This window comes from Uloborus diversus, chromosome 3, assembly GCF_026930045.1.
Source record: "Uloborus diversus isolate 005 chromosome 3, Udiv.v.3.1, whole genome shotgun sequence".
Classification (NCBI taxonomy): Eukaryota; Metazoa; Arthropoda; class Arachnida; order Araneae; family Uloboridae; genus Uloborus; species Uloborus diversus.
In genome coordinates this window covers 7700605-7715400 of record NC_072733.1, presented here as the reverse complement: position 1 = coordinate 7715400, position 14796 = coordinate 7700605, and positions in this window count along the sequence as shown.

Below are 14796 nucleotides of genomic sequence, written 5' to 3'. Positions count from 1 at the left end.
ATATGTTAGACCAATATTTTCTGATAAAAGTTCCCCATTATGCCAGCTCACCAGATACTATATTTTCTTAGCATAGTAACTAGTCGTTCAACTTTAAGAATAGACAGATAACTCTAAGAAATCATTTGTTTATAAAAATAAGTTTGAATTAAAATCGGGTAAAGTCACCCCGGTGGGCAAAGCCACCCCGTTTTACAGAACATCTCATTTTTTGTGCATGCACTCGAAGTTACACATTTCAAAGTGCGGAGTTTTCCAGAAACTTGAAACTAATTTCAAATACATGAAAAAAAAAAAAAAAAAACATTACTGCCAGTAAGTAATTCCATGTCCAGGGCACAGACCCCTGTTTCCCGAGATATAATCTTGGCACTACACAGGTTAACACTAATTTAACAAACAATTGAAAAAACCCATTTATGAAAATATTTTTATTAAAACATTTCCGAATGAATACTATCTAATGTTTCATTTTCACCTTATCATTGAGAATGCTTTATATTATATCGTTATTGGCTTCACAAGTGAAATTTATGTACCTCTTTAATGGGATTCAAATTGATATTATTTACGAAAGAGCAGTAAAATTAATATTCAGTTTTGTGCACCTTAAAATTTCAAAACATTTAACAAATGGTTAACGAAAAATATTTGTTCTGATAAAATTTTTATTAACGGGTGTAGGTTCAGTTGTTTAGCTGAACAACTGAGTAAAAAAAAATATTGACTAAAATATTTAATTTTAATTCTTTAAATATTTTGAATAAAAAACATATTTCTATAGTTTACTAGCTGACCCAGCCACGCGTAGCTGTGGCGAAATAGTTGGATTAAAATATTCTTTTACTCAATATTTTGATAGAATCTAACTAATATTTTTAGTAAAACTTAAAATAGTCCAGCCAATTTCAAAACAAATGAGATTGATAATGTACGTGTTAGGCTGAATTAAGTAATTATTAAATTTAGTATGTACTAACTAAATTTTCAATGGTTAAAGCACTATACTTAGTTAAAGCACTTATAATTTTGCAAGTATGACTTCGGCCTAAAATAAAAGCAAAATAGCTCGAAAGTGATAGTAAATATCGAAACTGATTGTAATATATCAGAACGTAGAAATTAAAGATAAACCAACATACACTTTTAGAATGTACACTAAATTTTATTCATCTCAATTTATCTATATTTTGTAATCAATAAATTTTTTACAAAATACATTAACTAAATTAAAAACATATACAAATTAAATTTTATAAATGAGGCAGATAACATTGACTTCTATCTATTGTTTCTATTATTTGAAAACTAAAAATTATCTAAGTACTAAGTTGTGCACAATATTTTTGCTTAACCTGTCTTTTGCTAACACGAATAGGTATGATAACTTTACCACTCGTAAGTAGGCAATAGATACAGGGTGTCCAGAAAAAGACTGACTGTTTTCAAAAATTTATAACAGGAAAATGGTTAATGATAAAAAATAAATTTTGCAGAAAATTCATGTGGTGGGCCGTAAGTTTCGTCCCCCTAGAGCTCCAAAGTTTAGTTAAAAAGTTTTTCAATAGATTGCGCTGCAGATAGTAAGCCTCTAAGCCAAAAAGTAATTATTGGAATTCACCGATTTTTTCTCCAATTGCGACATGTGGTTGCAGCCGGCGGCAAGCATTTTGAAAATATTGTTGAGAAATTTTATTTATTAAAAACATTTTTCGAAACACTATGATGTAACTTTTTGTCTTTATTTGATTTACGGTCTTACATCTGCTGCGCCATCTACTGGAAAGTTCTTGAACTAAGTTTTGTAACTTTAGAGGACAAAACTTACGGCCCACCATAGGAATTTTCTGCAAAAATTATTTTTTTATCATTAATCATTTTATTGTTATGAATTTTTGAAAACAGTCAGTCTTTTTCAGGACACCCTGCAGTTGTCCATGAAAGAAACCTGTATGTTTCAAGTCCAAACCGAAAATAGACATTGTTTGGTCTTGAGATCTATTTATGGTCTTTTCAAAAGCTAAACCAATAGGAAATTGAAGCCTTCCAAATGTGTTTAAAAATTATGACGCTATTAATCGCTGACGTGGCAACACAAAAATTTTTCCTTCAAACTTTTCCGTCAAAATTGTTGAAATTTTGATAAAGAAACGTGTACCGTTGCATAATCTAGGTGGGTTTAACCTGTGAAAAAGAATAATTGGTGTACGAATTTTCAATCGAAAATCGTCTAGTGGAATTCCTAGTATATCCAGAGAATTTAAAAATTCAGTTGGAATGTTTAAGGCTTTGTTTCATCGACAACTGTATAGCCTTGTTCATCATCAACGGTCAGCACAATCTTATTATGAGTTTTTTTCAGCTGTCAGTAATGGCTCACTATTCACAATAATTGTAGCTAAGACAGCGCCATTGCACTGTTTTTTCTCGTTGCAAATCAGTGTCCAGTAAGTCGGTGACAAATCGATATTGTGATATCACACCATAATGACTAAACAACAAATTTGAAATAGAAATGTATAAATCTTCAATCAACACTAAAGCGTCATCATACATCTTTGGTGTAAAATATAGATTTGGACATCGGTGTGTTTGTTAAACTCTATGGAGTACATCTTTAAGCATAAAATTTATATAGTTTCCCCACAGAAATGATGCTTGTGTTGGATATTATGTCGTGAAAATTATCTTAATTAAATGACGAAAACTGTTTCTCGTTATTCAAAACATGCATTGGAAAATGCAACTCCCAATCATGTGTACTACCAATAATTACAATTCGCGAAATGCATCGTGATATGTATTAAACACTCGAAAATTAACGGTATGCAAATATTACCGTCTTTTAGGGAATGTTTAACGAAAACAAATAAAAAAACAACAATCACTTTGTTTTGGATACAGTTTTGTTTTGGATGGAGTTTTGGTCCCAATGTTTTGGCTTTAATTTTTAAATATGCATGAAATGGATGAATGTTTTGTTCTTTGTTTGCGTGGCTTCCATGATTTTTTTGATTTTATTCAACACTGTAAAAATATATAAGAAACGTCCTGAAAAATAATGGGCAGCGAATACGCCCAATTTCTGCCAATATTATATCTTAGAAAAAATAGGAGCGTATTCCACTAAAAGTCAGAAACCTTCCTAAAATTATCCTGAAGTCTTACTGAAGAATTCAGAAACTTTTAAGATTCAAAACAATCATTTCACTGAAACCTTCAGAGAGAACCTAAGTAAGTTTAAAAGTAATAGCTTGGCACATTTTTCAACTCACTAAGAAAGTACTAAAAGCATTATCGCAACCATAGCCACTGCTAAGAAGGACTTTCAAGCACGCAGAAAGAATGCTACTTGCTTGACTTTTGGAAAGTTATTCTAATCCAGAGACTCACTTCCTCCCATTGGGAGTTATGTCAATCTGGACATATCACGACGACGGTAATAAAGTCAGTTCATCACTAAAATTCATGTACCTTCCTGAACGTATCTTGGAATCTTTGAAGAATTCAGTACTATCCCAGGCTAAAAGCCAGTTGTGTCGCTGGACCTACAGAGAAAGATTAGGTAAGTTGAATAGAACGCTTGACACCTCTCTACTTTTCCTAGAAAACTCCAACCCTAATGCTGCAAGCATGGCGAAAGGTAACACAGACTTGCAAGTATCATGGTGTAATTCGTCTGCAATTCCCGCAAAGCTATGGACTCCAGAGGCTCATTCACTATCATTGAGAGTTTAGTCAATCTAGACTGAACACGATCAAAGAGAAGCCTATACACTTAATAAATACGCTCAGTTAATGTTTAAACTGGAAATTAAAAATATTTTTCGTAACAGTGAGAAGTCTGCATTCATGATGTTTGTAGCAATTCAGGAAACTTTTTGAAGCAGATACTTGATTTCCAAATACAATTGTTGAGGACCTGTGAAATCACAACATTTTCCACGGAAATAATCAGTGACATTTCGGATTTGTTTACAGTGCATGTAAAATAGCGTGGAACATTATTAAATAATTTTATTTCTCAGAATTTGGCCAAACACATTAGGTAAAAAAAAAAAAAAAAACAGGGTCGTTTTTGGTGGTTCAAGTGCTTTCCGTAGAAAATATCTTCTGTCAAATATACTCGTTGACCGTTTTCACGATGTACTACAAGATGCTTTACAGAAAGTTCTCTTTCGTATATGGGGAAGCCAGATATCTTCGTTGCTGTTTTTATTTCCACTCATCGCGTTTTTTCGACAATTTTGTCCATATCTTCTACATCAAATTCTACCTAATATGGACCTTTAATACCGTATTTGACGACGTATTTAATGGATATCACAGAGCTACCAAACTCGACATTTATATGAGCCTCATACATTTTTAAAAGCAGTGGTGAGTATGGAATTACTCGCTGCTTATCATTTTCACCTTGATTTGTATAATTCGACGTTTAGATTGAAAAGTGTGGCCTCTATACTCCTCCTTTCTGCAGCGATATTGTTGATAATCATCAATATTCGTAACATAGCATCATTTGTAAATTTTAATTAATTCAAGAATAAAATTTTTGAGGATGAATCAACTTACAGCACCATCTAGTAAGAATTTACAGAACCAAACAATCAATACACATTGTTAATGTATAATGAACATTTCATTTGCAATAAGAAATTATAAAAACCATCCTATCTTTTAAGTTGGACTAAATTACAGATACGTATGAAATTTGATAAAAATCGGTTCAGTAGTTTCGGAGTTTACCCCGAACAAACATCGTGACACGATATTTATATATATATATATAGATATGCATTGTGCAGTTCCGGTCGTAGCGTAGGCTTACCATCACAATAGTCAAAATACATTTTCATCTGTGTTAGTGTTTTATGAGAAAAGGAATGAGACGGCATGATAACAATTTCAATTGAAAACTGGGTTGCTAATATTATAAGCTGGAGAACTTTTGGTATATTCCAATAATTGTGAAGTGTCTGCTTGGGAACAACTATTAAATGATGAATCTAAGTTCTTGAAATATCGGGTCTAGATTGTAATACTCCATGTAAGTTGATGATTTATAGAAATCTTGTGATGCAATGAAAAACAATAACATTATTTTCTTACAAAAATAAGTTTACCTGTTCTGGTTAAAAGTTGCGCTACTCTTATTGAAACGTATTTAAATCATATTTCTCACATGGTTTATGTTATCCTAAGAGGCAAGATAGTTTTGAACAAGATCATAAAGTAATTATTATTTTTTAAATTGTTATTTCCTAATGCTGTATATTTATACAATATTTAAGTATTTCCTTTGACGATATTCAAATATGAAGAAGGCAAATTAAAAAAATAAGAAATTGAGGATACAAATTTACTCTAAATGATTGTGTTATCATTTATCTGCAGCTCAAAATTAAAAAGTCGATTAGTTTAATTGTAAATAACACTTTTACTCTATGGTAAATATACTGAGGGTAAAAAACATGGAAACATAACTTAAATATACATTATAATGACCAGGAATTTTCAAGCAAACATTACGTCTCTCAAAGAAGAACGTGGTGAAAAATAGTTATTGTGGCATGATTATCACGAAATTGTTATAGGATGAACTGACGGTGGAATAGATGGACATGAAAAGTAATAAAATGGTAAGAAAGCGTTAAAAAATTAATGTACATTTGGCAAAATTAAACTTAAATGGTTAAGAAACGAAAACAGATTTTTCAGTTTTTGTACAACGAAATTCGGGATTAGACAACTCTGAAAGTTCAACTGACGCACAAAATTGTGTTTAACCGCGATGTATGGTGTAACATTACCCATAATTTATGTCGGCGGCAGTCAAACAAAACAAAACAAAAAATATATATATATATATATATATATATATATATATATATATTATACACAAATCAAACATTCGAAAGTTATAACTGCTCATCTAGTTAATCTTAATAAATAAGGATCGCAATTCTTCTTTGGATATCAACCTTTCTTAAAGATAAGAGTTCCAAGTAAAAGGAAAGCAAAAGATAAATCCTTGTTCAGCTGGAGCAAGAAACCGTACTTTACTAGAAAGTGATCCAAATACTAAATAATATGTAAGTGCTCATTCGAATTCAGAACGATAAAACTCTCTGTGATCCAAATCCAATGAAATTATCTCCTATTCTTGGAAAGTGTCCGCTTACTTTAGCCAATTATTTAATGGATGCTTAACACTTTGTTTGTTTATCGCAAGTTACGAGAAGAAACGTATATGTTAGACCAATATTTTCTGATAAAAGTTCCCCATTATAACAGCTCACCAGATACTATATTTTCTTAAAATAGTAACAAGTCGTTCAACTTTAAGAATAGACAGGTAACTCTAAGAAATCATTTTTTTATAAAAATAAGCACGTAATTTCAAAAAAAGGTTAGTATTTCATCTAAAAGCTAAACAATTAGCACTAATATTGTGCGGCAAAAGTAATGGAAACGTAATTTTCGCAACGTACTATTACCATGCGAGCATTAGGGTGGAGCTTAAAAGATGTGGAAAATCTCTGTAAGTTCGCCTGAAGATGGCGCTGGAGTACGTTTTTATTGTCATTCGAACAGTTGGCCTCGAACGAGGAAGTAAGAAAAAAGATTTTATGCATCTCTACACTCGAATGATGTGTTTTTGTTGTGTAATGTTTGTGTCCGTTAATTAAATTCTAATTATGCTGTTATCGACTATCGAACAATATCCACTGAACCACCAATTGCACAACTGAACCTGTCGGACATTTTCACAAAAGCTGTAAAACGAAAAAAAAAATAAATAAATAAATTTTGTATGTCTCACACTTTTAACTGGTTCCATTTACTTAAAAAAATGATGTATGAGAAGTTTCAACAATGTACTAACATATTTAGAGGTAGCTCAACGACCTCAAAGTTTCGAAAATATAGCAAAAATTGCAATTTCTTCAAACTTACCTAGAACATTTAAAAATATTGCATTAAATGCAAAGTTTTAATAATAGTACACATTGATTTTCACCTTTGAAATGAAGATTATATCATCATTGCAAAAACTAAAACGTTTGTCCCTGCCAGCAGGGTACTTAGACTTTTAATAGCTTGTATCGGGAATTGATAGTTTTCACCATGTGGTAACCTGTTGTCTTTCATAAGAGCAATGTCACGTTTGGTATGATCATTTACTACTTGTAGGACTTCAATTATATCCTTGTTCTGTTTAAAGCCACCCCCCTTACCCGTTAAATCAAGATTACATTCAACTAGAAATTCTAACAATTGAAATTATTATCATTGACTTATCTGTAACAAAAGCTTTTAAGATTTCTATTTTATTCAAATTAACTCAACACTATTTTTTTTAGAGTAACTTCTATTTTTTATAGCGGGATTTTCATCTTACATAGCATTATCCAATACAATCAGTCTTTGGGTTGATCAAAATGTCAACTATCAAATCTAATATCATCTTTTGGTAACCTAGCAAATACAACTAAGCAAACAAGTCCGGATTAATATTACAAGTTATTAGAAAATGTACTTGATTTTGATTCTGAAATGCTGAAATTATTAATGACTATTCAAGTAGCAATTTCAGAAACAGGTGATTCTAAGAAACACTAGAAGTTTGCAATGCAGACAACGAAGTTTTCAAATTTATACAAGCTATAAAAATGTGCATATCATACAGTTCTTCTTATTTTTGAATCAAATTTAATTGAGCTTTGTATGCCCAGATCTTGAACTATTTACGACTTAAAGCATCCACCAGACATAGTAGATTGCTCCCTGTGAAATAAATCTAACTCTCCTTGCTGGTATAGCAAAAAAAAAAAAGATAATTATGAGTTACAGAAATCCATTACAATCTCCTCTTACTTTTGGTTTGTTTTGTTCTAGGTATTTGCATACTCGATTGTCTTTATATTTATACCTTCTACTAGCATTGCAATAACCGTTAATGGAGTTCCTGATTCATACTTTACTACACCAATAAAATCCCAATATTCTTGAAAATGTTTAAACAACACAGTGTTAAGGAGAGGATTTAATTCCCTTGCATGCTTCAAAGACTAAACTAGTTATCTACTCAATCAATTGATATTTTCTAGGAAATGTTAAACATTTCTTTATTTAACTTATAAGAATATTGTTTGGACTGGTGTTACCAGAGCACATTGCACAAACACTGTCATATCCATATTGGCATAGCTGTTAGTGGCTGCAAAGAGAGCTAGCAACATCCTGAGCATCCTAGCTGTATCTGTTAAAGTTATGGAATATTTACGTTTTTATCGTAATGATAATAAAAGTATGGTAGCGGTGGAATTGAAGAACTGGCTGAAAGATGGTAGTGCATGATAGATTGTTCTTCGAATGAAAGTTTAAAGGTAAACAATTCTAAAACGTTTTTGTCACAAAGTCTTTTTGAAAAAAATATATTAGGTAAAGATTAAATTACAGGCATCTTAATTAGAGGCTTTTTTTTTAATGATTTTTTTTTTGAACTGTACTGTTCCAGTTCTAGTTTGTGGAAGACACTCATTCTAACAATGTAAACAAGATGATGTGTACTTTATATGGCTTCCTTTTGCGTCAATATGATTATAATAGTGCTTTAGAGTAAACAAGGAAACACTTAAAATATTTCCCTCCCTAGTTTGTCGCTAACCGAAGTAAAAAAAAAATTCAGAGAGATTTATTTTCCTAATATAGTCAATTTGAATGTGATTCAATGGTTAACACTAAACTACGGCGGTCTTCGTGTACCTAGAAATACGGCGGGGGTCATTTTGACCCTCTTAGAAAAATACATGCATAATGTGATATATTTGCGAAAAGTAGTTAAAAATTAACATCTTTATCTTTATTATAGTTTAGTTATAGAATCTAGATATTTTAATTACATGAAATTAAGTATTTAAGAGTAGTTTAAAATGCCCTGAACCAGCGTGGTTTCAGTTGCATTTCAGAAACCAACGGCTAATGCTCCCTTTTATGTGCAAAAACATTATGAATGCTTAAAATTCTTGCAGGGACGTGTTCCAAGAAGCATTTTTTTTATTGTTTCTGCTCTGTTTCAGCATCATTAATTGCATTTGGATTTCTTTTTTCTCAAAGGGGTTAAAATGACACCATCCTACGTTTCTAGGTATAACCCTGTAGTTCGAGACGTCCAGAAAAAACTAGAAAAAAAATCAGGGATCGTCAAAATGGACGTTTCGGACGCAAATACGTTTTTAGGCATATATGCAAATACGGTCGGCCTGAAAAAACAACTCAGCATTCATTCGGGGGTGATCAAAATGGAAATTCAGGCCCCTATTTGAATGAAAATGTTTCCGCGAATACCACCTATGATGCTCCTGGAATATGGATTACACACTTGGCATTGATAAAGCAAGGCAAACCTTTCCGTTACTGGTTGGTTGCCCATAAGTTGACATTTTCTTTAGGTGTGGTCGGTAATGAGAAAAATATTTGCTTCTGGTTTACTTACACATGTCCGGTTAAAACTTAATTTTATTTCATAGTATAACTAGAGGTTATTTTCTAGGACAATTTACATCTAATCTTTCATGTTTTTAAGTTATTCAATATTTGAAGCTTTTAAAAACATTATTGAAGACGTGAGTGATAACAATGTTTTTTTCTTTATTATTATTTGTTTATTTAAATGTCTCAAATAGGATACACTTGCTCTGCTATTTTGTATGCAAATTTAAGTCACTTCACTAACAATTTAATTAGCTGCAATCTCGTAAAACTGTATGTTAATATCTTTGTTTTCAAGTGCTATGATGGGTAGCCATTTACATTCTTTTCAGATATTTTAGAGGAATGTTTTGTTTTTAAGTTTTACTATTAAGTGGCATATACGCGTGTTACTTTAATAATCTTCTTTGATGGATAACTTGCTTCATTTATTTTAGATATATGAAAGCAAATTGATGTAAATTTTCAGCTATTTATAATGGTTATCATTTTTATTTTTCAATATTTACTGGTTATTTTTATTACATATAAATTATGCTAAGCAAAAAAAATATTTAAATTTGTTGGCTGGTTTCAGAGCGTATTGTTAGTATGTTTTCTTTCAGAAATACCACGAAAAATAGAACTGGAAATCCATAGAAAAAAAAATTATAATTTTATTTTAAATCTAATGACACAAAACACTCTCCTAATAAAATACTAATCTGTAATGAAGACATTTTCGAAAATAAATTACCCACTTCAATGATCAATTTTATGTAGCATTTAAGTAATTTGCAAACACGTTTCCAAACATATTTTCTCCCATTTGCTGACCACTAATTATGCTATTACTCTGATCATCTCTCGCTAATCAAGTGATCTGTGTAATTCTAAATGCAGTCATTCAGTGGAAACAAACAGCCATATTTCTCTAGCGATACCAAGTTGATTTTAGAAGTTTTATCAATTCGTACAATAGTGACTTTACGGCTTTAATTTCATTACTGAATCGGAATATAACGCGAGAAACCCAATTAAAAAATCAATTTCGTCAATAAAAACATGTTTTTTTTCGTAATAAAGAACCCGTCATGTCTATTGAAAGGATATTCGAAGAAAATCTATTCGAAGAAAATCGAAGAAATTTGCTCTGTGACTTCAGTAACAGTCAACCTGGGTAACAATATGCAGGGCATTTACTCCCATAATGTAAAAGTCACTCGTATATTTATAAAAAAAAAATTCAAACTTTAGCTTGTAAAGTAGAAAAATAAATACAGATTTGAAAAGTATTTATTTTTGAGAGTAGATGATAGATTAACTCTCGATGATGATTAAATTATATTTTCCTGTGCAGAGTTTTGAGTACATTGAAGCATAAAACTTCTCATTTTATCCAAAGAAGAAACTTTTGCTATTTTGTTTGAACTTCACCGTATTAAGCTTTTCATTTTCGGTAATGCTAACCGTTTTTTAAAAAGACCACAAAGAAACGATGAATTTTAAATTTTCAGGCTCGAAAGATACTATCCAATTTCAGAAATCACTTTTTTTTTCTTTTGTTTTTGTTTTTGAATTATTTACTAATAGCTTTTCCGTTCTCTATTTTTAAAACAACATTAAAGTTATAAAAAAAATCTTAAAAAAAAAACAATAATTGTTGGAAGATAAGCCACTAATTATGAGAGAACCCAAAGAGTCATCAAAGACTTGTTTGACAGAAACAAGAAAGAGAAGAAAATAAAAAATACGTAAACCCTCAATGAAGGAAACAATAGTACTAAATAAAACGATTTTATTTGGTAATGTCACACACTTGTGAGGAGATAAGATGAATGACATGAGACTATATATAAAATGCGGCACGTCATTTTGAAGACTTTAAGCATGATTACTGGATATATATTACAATTGATCTCAATTATCAATTTAAGAAGCTTATTTTGGTTATTTAGGAGTTTTAAAGTTCTTAGGCCTCATTATCCTACAATAGTATATATAGTATAATAAGGCGTAATGACAAGTTAAAAAAAAAAAAAATCCATGCGTGTTTTCTGCAAATCTGGTGATTTTTTGTTAGTTTCTTGTAGTCATATATATATATATATATATATATATATATATATATATATATATATATAAACTTGCTTCTAAAACGGTAAATTCTTGATTAAAGACGCAAAAGTAATAAAATTAATTTTCAATGAAAATAAATACTTAAAAGCATCAAACGGAACAGAAAAATTAAATAAAGTGTATATAAATTTAGCAGCATTGAAGCAGCAAGAAGAAATTCCACTACAAGTGCATCTAATCCTTCTTTCAAGGCTTGTAAAAAGCTGATTGGCTATTGGAACAAAAATCTATTCTCTTCAATTCCCGATGCGTCCTACATCTTTTTCGAACGACGTAAATACCCTAACGATGTCTTGTTACATCCGTTATCTCAGAGGAAATTTCCAAAATAAGATTTCTTTATTTTCAGAACTGAAGAGCAATTATTTTTGACATGTTTTTCACAAGTTTTCTATCGAATTGTTAAGACAACGTACACTGACAGTTTTTATCAGGGACATGAACAATAGGAAGGATGATCTATAGGTTTTGTCTCAGAAAATAGCAAAATAAGAGAATATGATTAATGGTCTGACGTGGAAAAATAGATCTAAATTGGTGGATTTTAATAACTCAGGAACAGCTAAGGCTCGAAATTTAATTGAGCAAAATCAACGGCATGGTTAAAAATATATGTTTATATATATGTATATATTTTAAACAGTGCTTTAAAACACTGTTTCAGGGCTCTTGTTATTTATTATAACGTTAATCATACGTAACATTTGACTTTCGTAATAAAGTTTTTACCGAATAGCAAAAACTAAAACACAAAGACGATGATATATATATATATATATATATATATATATATATATATATATATATATATATATATATATATATATATATATATATATATATATATATATATATATATATATATATATAATTTTAAACCCTTGTTAATCGCTATATTTTCCCCCAAAAGGTGTTATTGAAAGCGAGTGTAAAGTGATGTAAGTCGCTGCGTTTGATGTCGCGGTGAATACTAGCCGTACTAAATTCAAACTTTTTTTTGTTGGAATCATTCTTCAAGGAGATTATGTCCCTAAATATGAGTTAGGGGACCTAGGGCCCGTATAAAAAGTAAAATTTTGTATTTTTTGAATCATTTTTATTTTCGCTTCCAACTTTTAATATCTTAACTCTTCATCTGCTCTTGAACATTTTTGCAATTAGAAGTATGCATCTAGGACTAACGGTTAAGAAATGAGAGGTCTTGCAGGTTAATTCGGAACACCATGTACATGGTGTGTCACTAACATCATAAAACTTTGGCCGACAGGATAAATATTTTGACACTATATACGTCACTATATATATTTCAGATCATCGGTTTTAGAAAGAAATTCGGTATGACATGACTTGATCTACGCAACATTTTGCGACTAAAAACGAATGTTTTTCCACTAAAAACGAACAAAAAAAATCTGCACGGACATTTTTTTTTTTCGTGAGATATATCATACATTTAATCTAAAATTGCAAATAATCTGTTCCGATTGCTTTGAAGGGTATTAGATATTTTTTCAGCTGTTTACAGATGGGCGATAATATGTTTTACTGTAAAATAACAACTTTCTACTCTGAACTGGTGCCTAAATGAGCATAAAATATTCAATTTACAGTTAAATTAAAAATGCTTGCTTAGTTACTTTAAAAAGAAAAGGCTTACATTTGGGGTGTATATAACATTTAGTTCAGAACATAATTCGAAAAATTTGATGATATAAAACCTAAGATCTCTCAAGTAGAAATATTACTATGTGTAAAAAAAGAAATAGTGAAACTGGGGAGGTTTGACCCACTTTTTACAGAGGAATTTTTTTTCTTTTAAAGTTTCCATAAGAAAAATTCCTGATTGACTTTTTTCGAAAGAAAATATATCAGAGCAACTTTTTACATTGCTGTTTTTTATTTAAATTAAAAATTATTTCCTTTATTAACGATTTTTCAAAAGTGTCGAAACTGGGTCAAACCTCCCCACTTGAGGGAGGTTTGACCTACAGAAGTTAAAAGTAATAAATCTATACTAAAATGCAAATCTGTCTGTTTTAATACTATTATATGATACAAGCAACAATTATATCAAAAGAAAAACCATAAATGGCATGCGAATATTTCACGTTTCTACTCAGTGTTTAAACACAAGTGTTAATCTTCGTTTTACTGTTTATTTTTTTAAAATATTTTTGTACATTTTCTTACTCTTTTTCATGCATTTTTTCTATCTCAGCTTTGACAGGGATGTCTGTCAAAATGCTAGATGTGATCCGTTTTCCGATTCCTTTGACCTTTCTAGGTCCTGCTTTGGCAAATGGGCACAGCTTACGAGTTGTGAATGGGATTAATAAGGGTTTGTATGGATTGAATATATTAATAAGTATATTAAACAAAGTAGAAAAGCAAGTGTCAGTTGCGTTTAGTTTGATCAGAATTAGTCACAAACAGAAAGTGTTTCAAATGAATATTATCTGTACTATGTAAAATGACTTTAATTAGAAGTTAAGAGCAGCTTTTTTTTCATTTTAACTAAACACAATCTTACTTAAAACAAATAGAATAAAGTACATTGTTTAAAAAATGTTACACCATCAAACGAAATCAAGTGGGGAGGTTTCATCCGGATCAAATCTCCCGTAACTGACGTGGGGCACACCTCCCTTAATAGCCATTTTAGAAAACAAGCATTAAAATAAATTGTGAATTTTAAAATTAAATAAACAGGCTTTTAGAACTTTGATCAGAGTATATAAAAATGCAAATTACTTCTGTAAAAATGAATGTCAAATCGCACAGAGAAGATGAACTTGCAACGAAAAAATTTACTTTTTTCCGTGAAAAAGCTATTACACGTGATTTTTTTCTTAATTGTACTTCAAACTGACTGAAAAATGGATTAAAAAAATCTGTTTAAATATAATAATGATGGTGTGGGTCAAACCTCCCGTGTGGTCAAACCTTCCCAGTCTCCCCTACTTTTGGTTGCAATTTTGAACATAACTAAATGAATCGAAATGAACAAGAATATTAAAAAGAAAAAAAATATTATATATATATATATATATATATATATATATATATATATATATATATATATATGATTTTTTTGTTTTTACTAGGCACCGAGATGTATGTTTTATCGCCTTGGCGGCCTGTGTTTATCTCAAATTGGCTATATATCAAAAATATGCATAA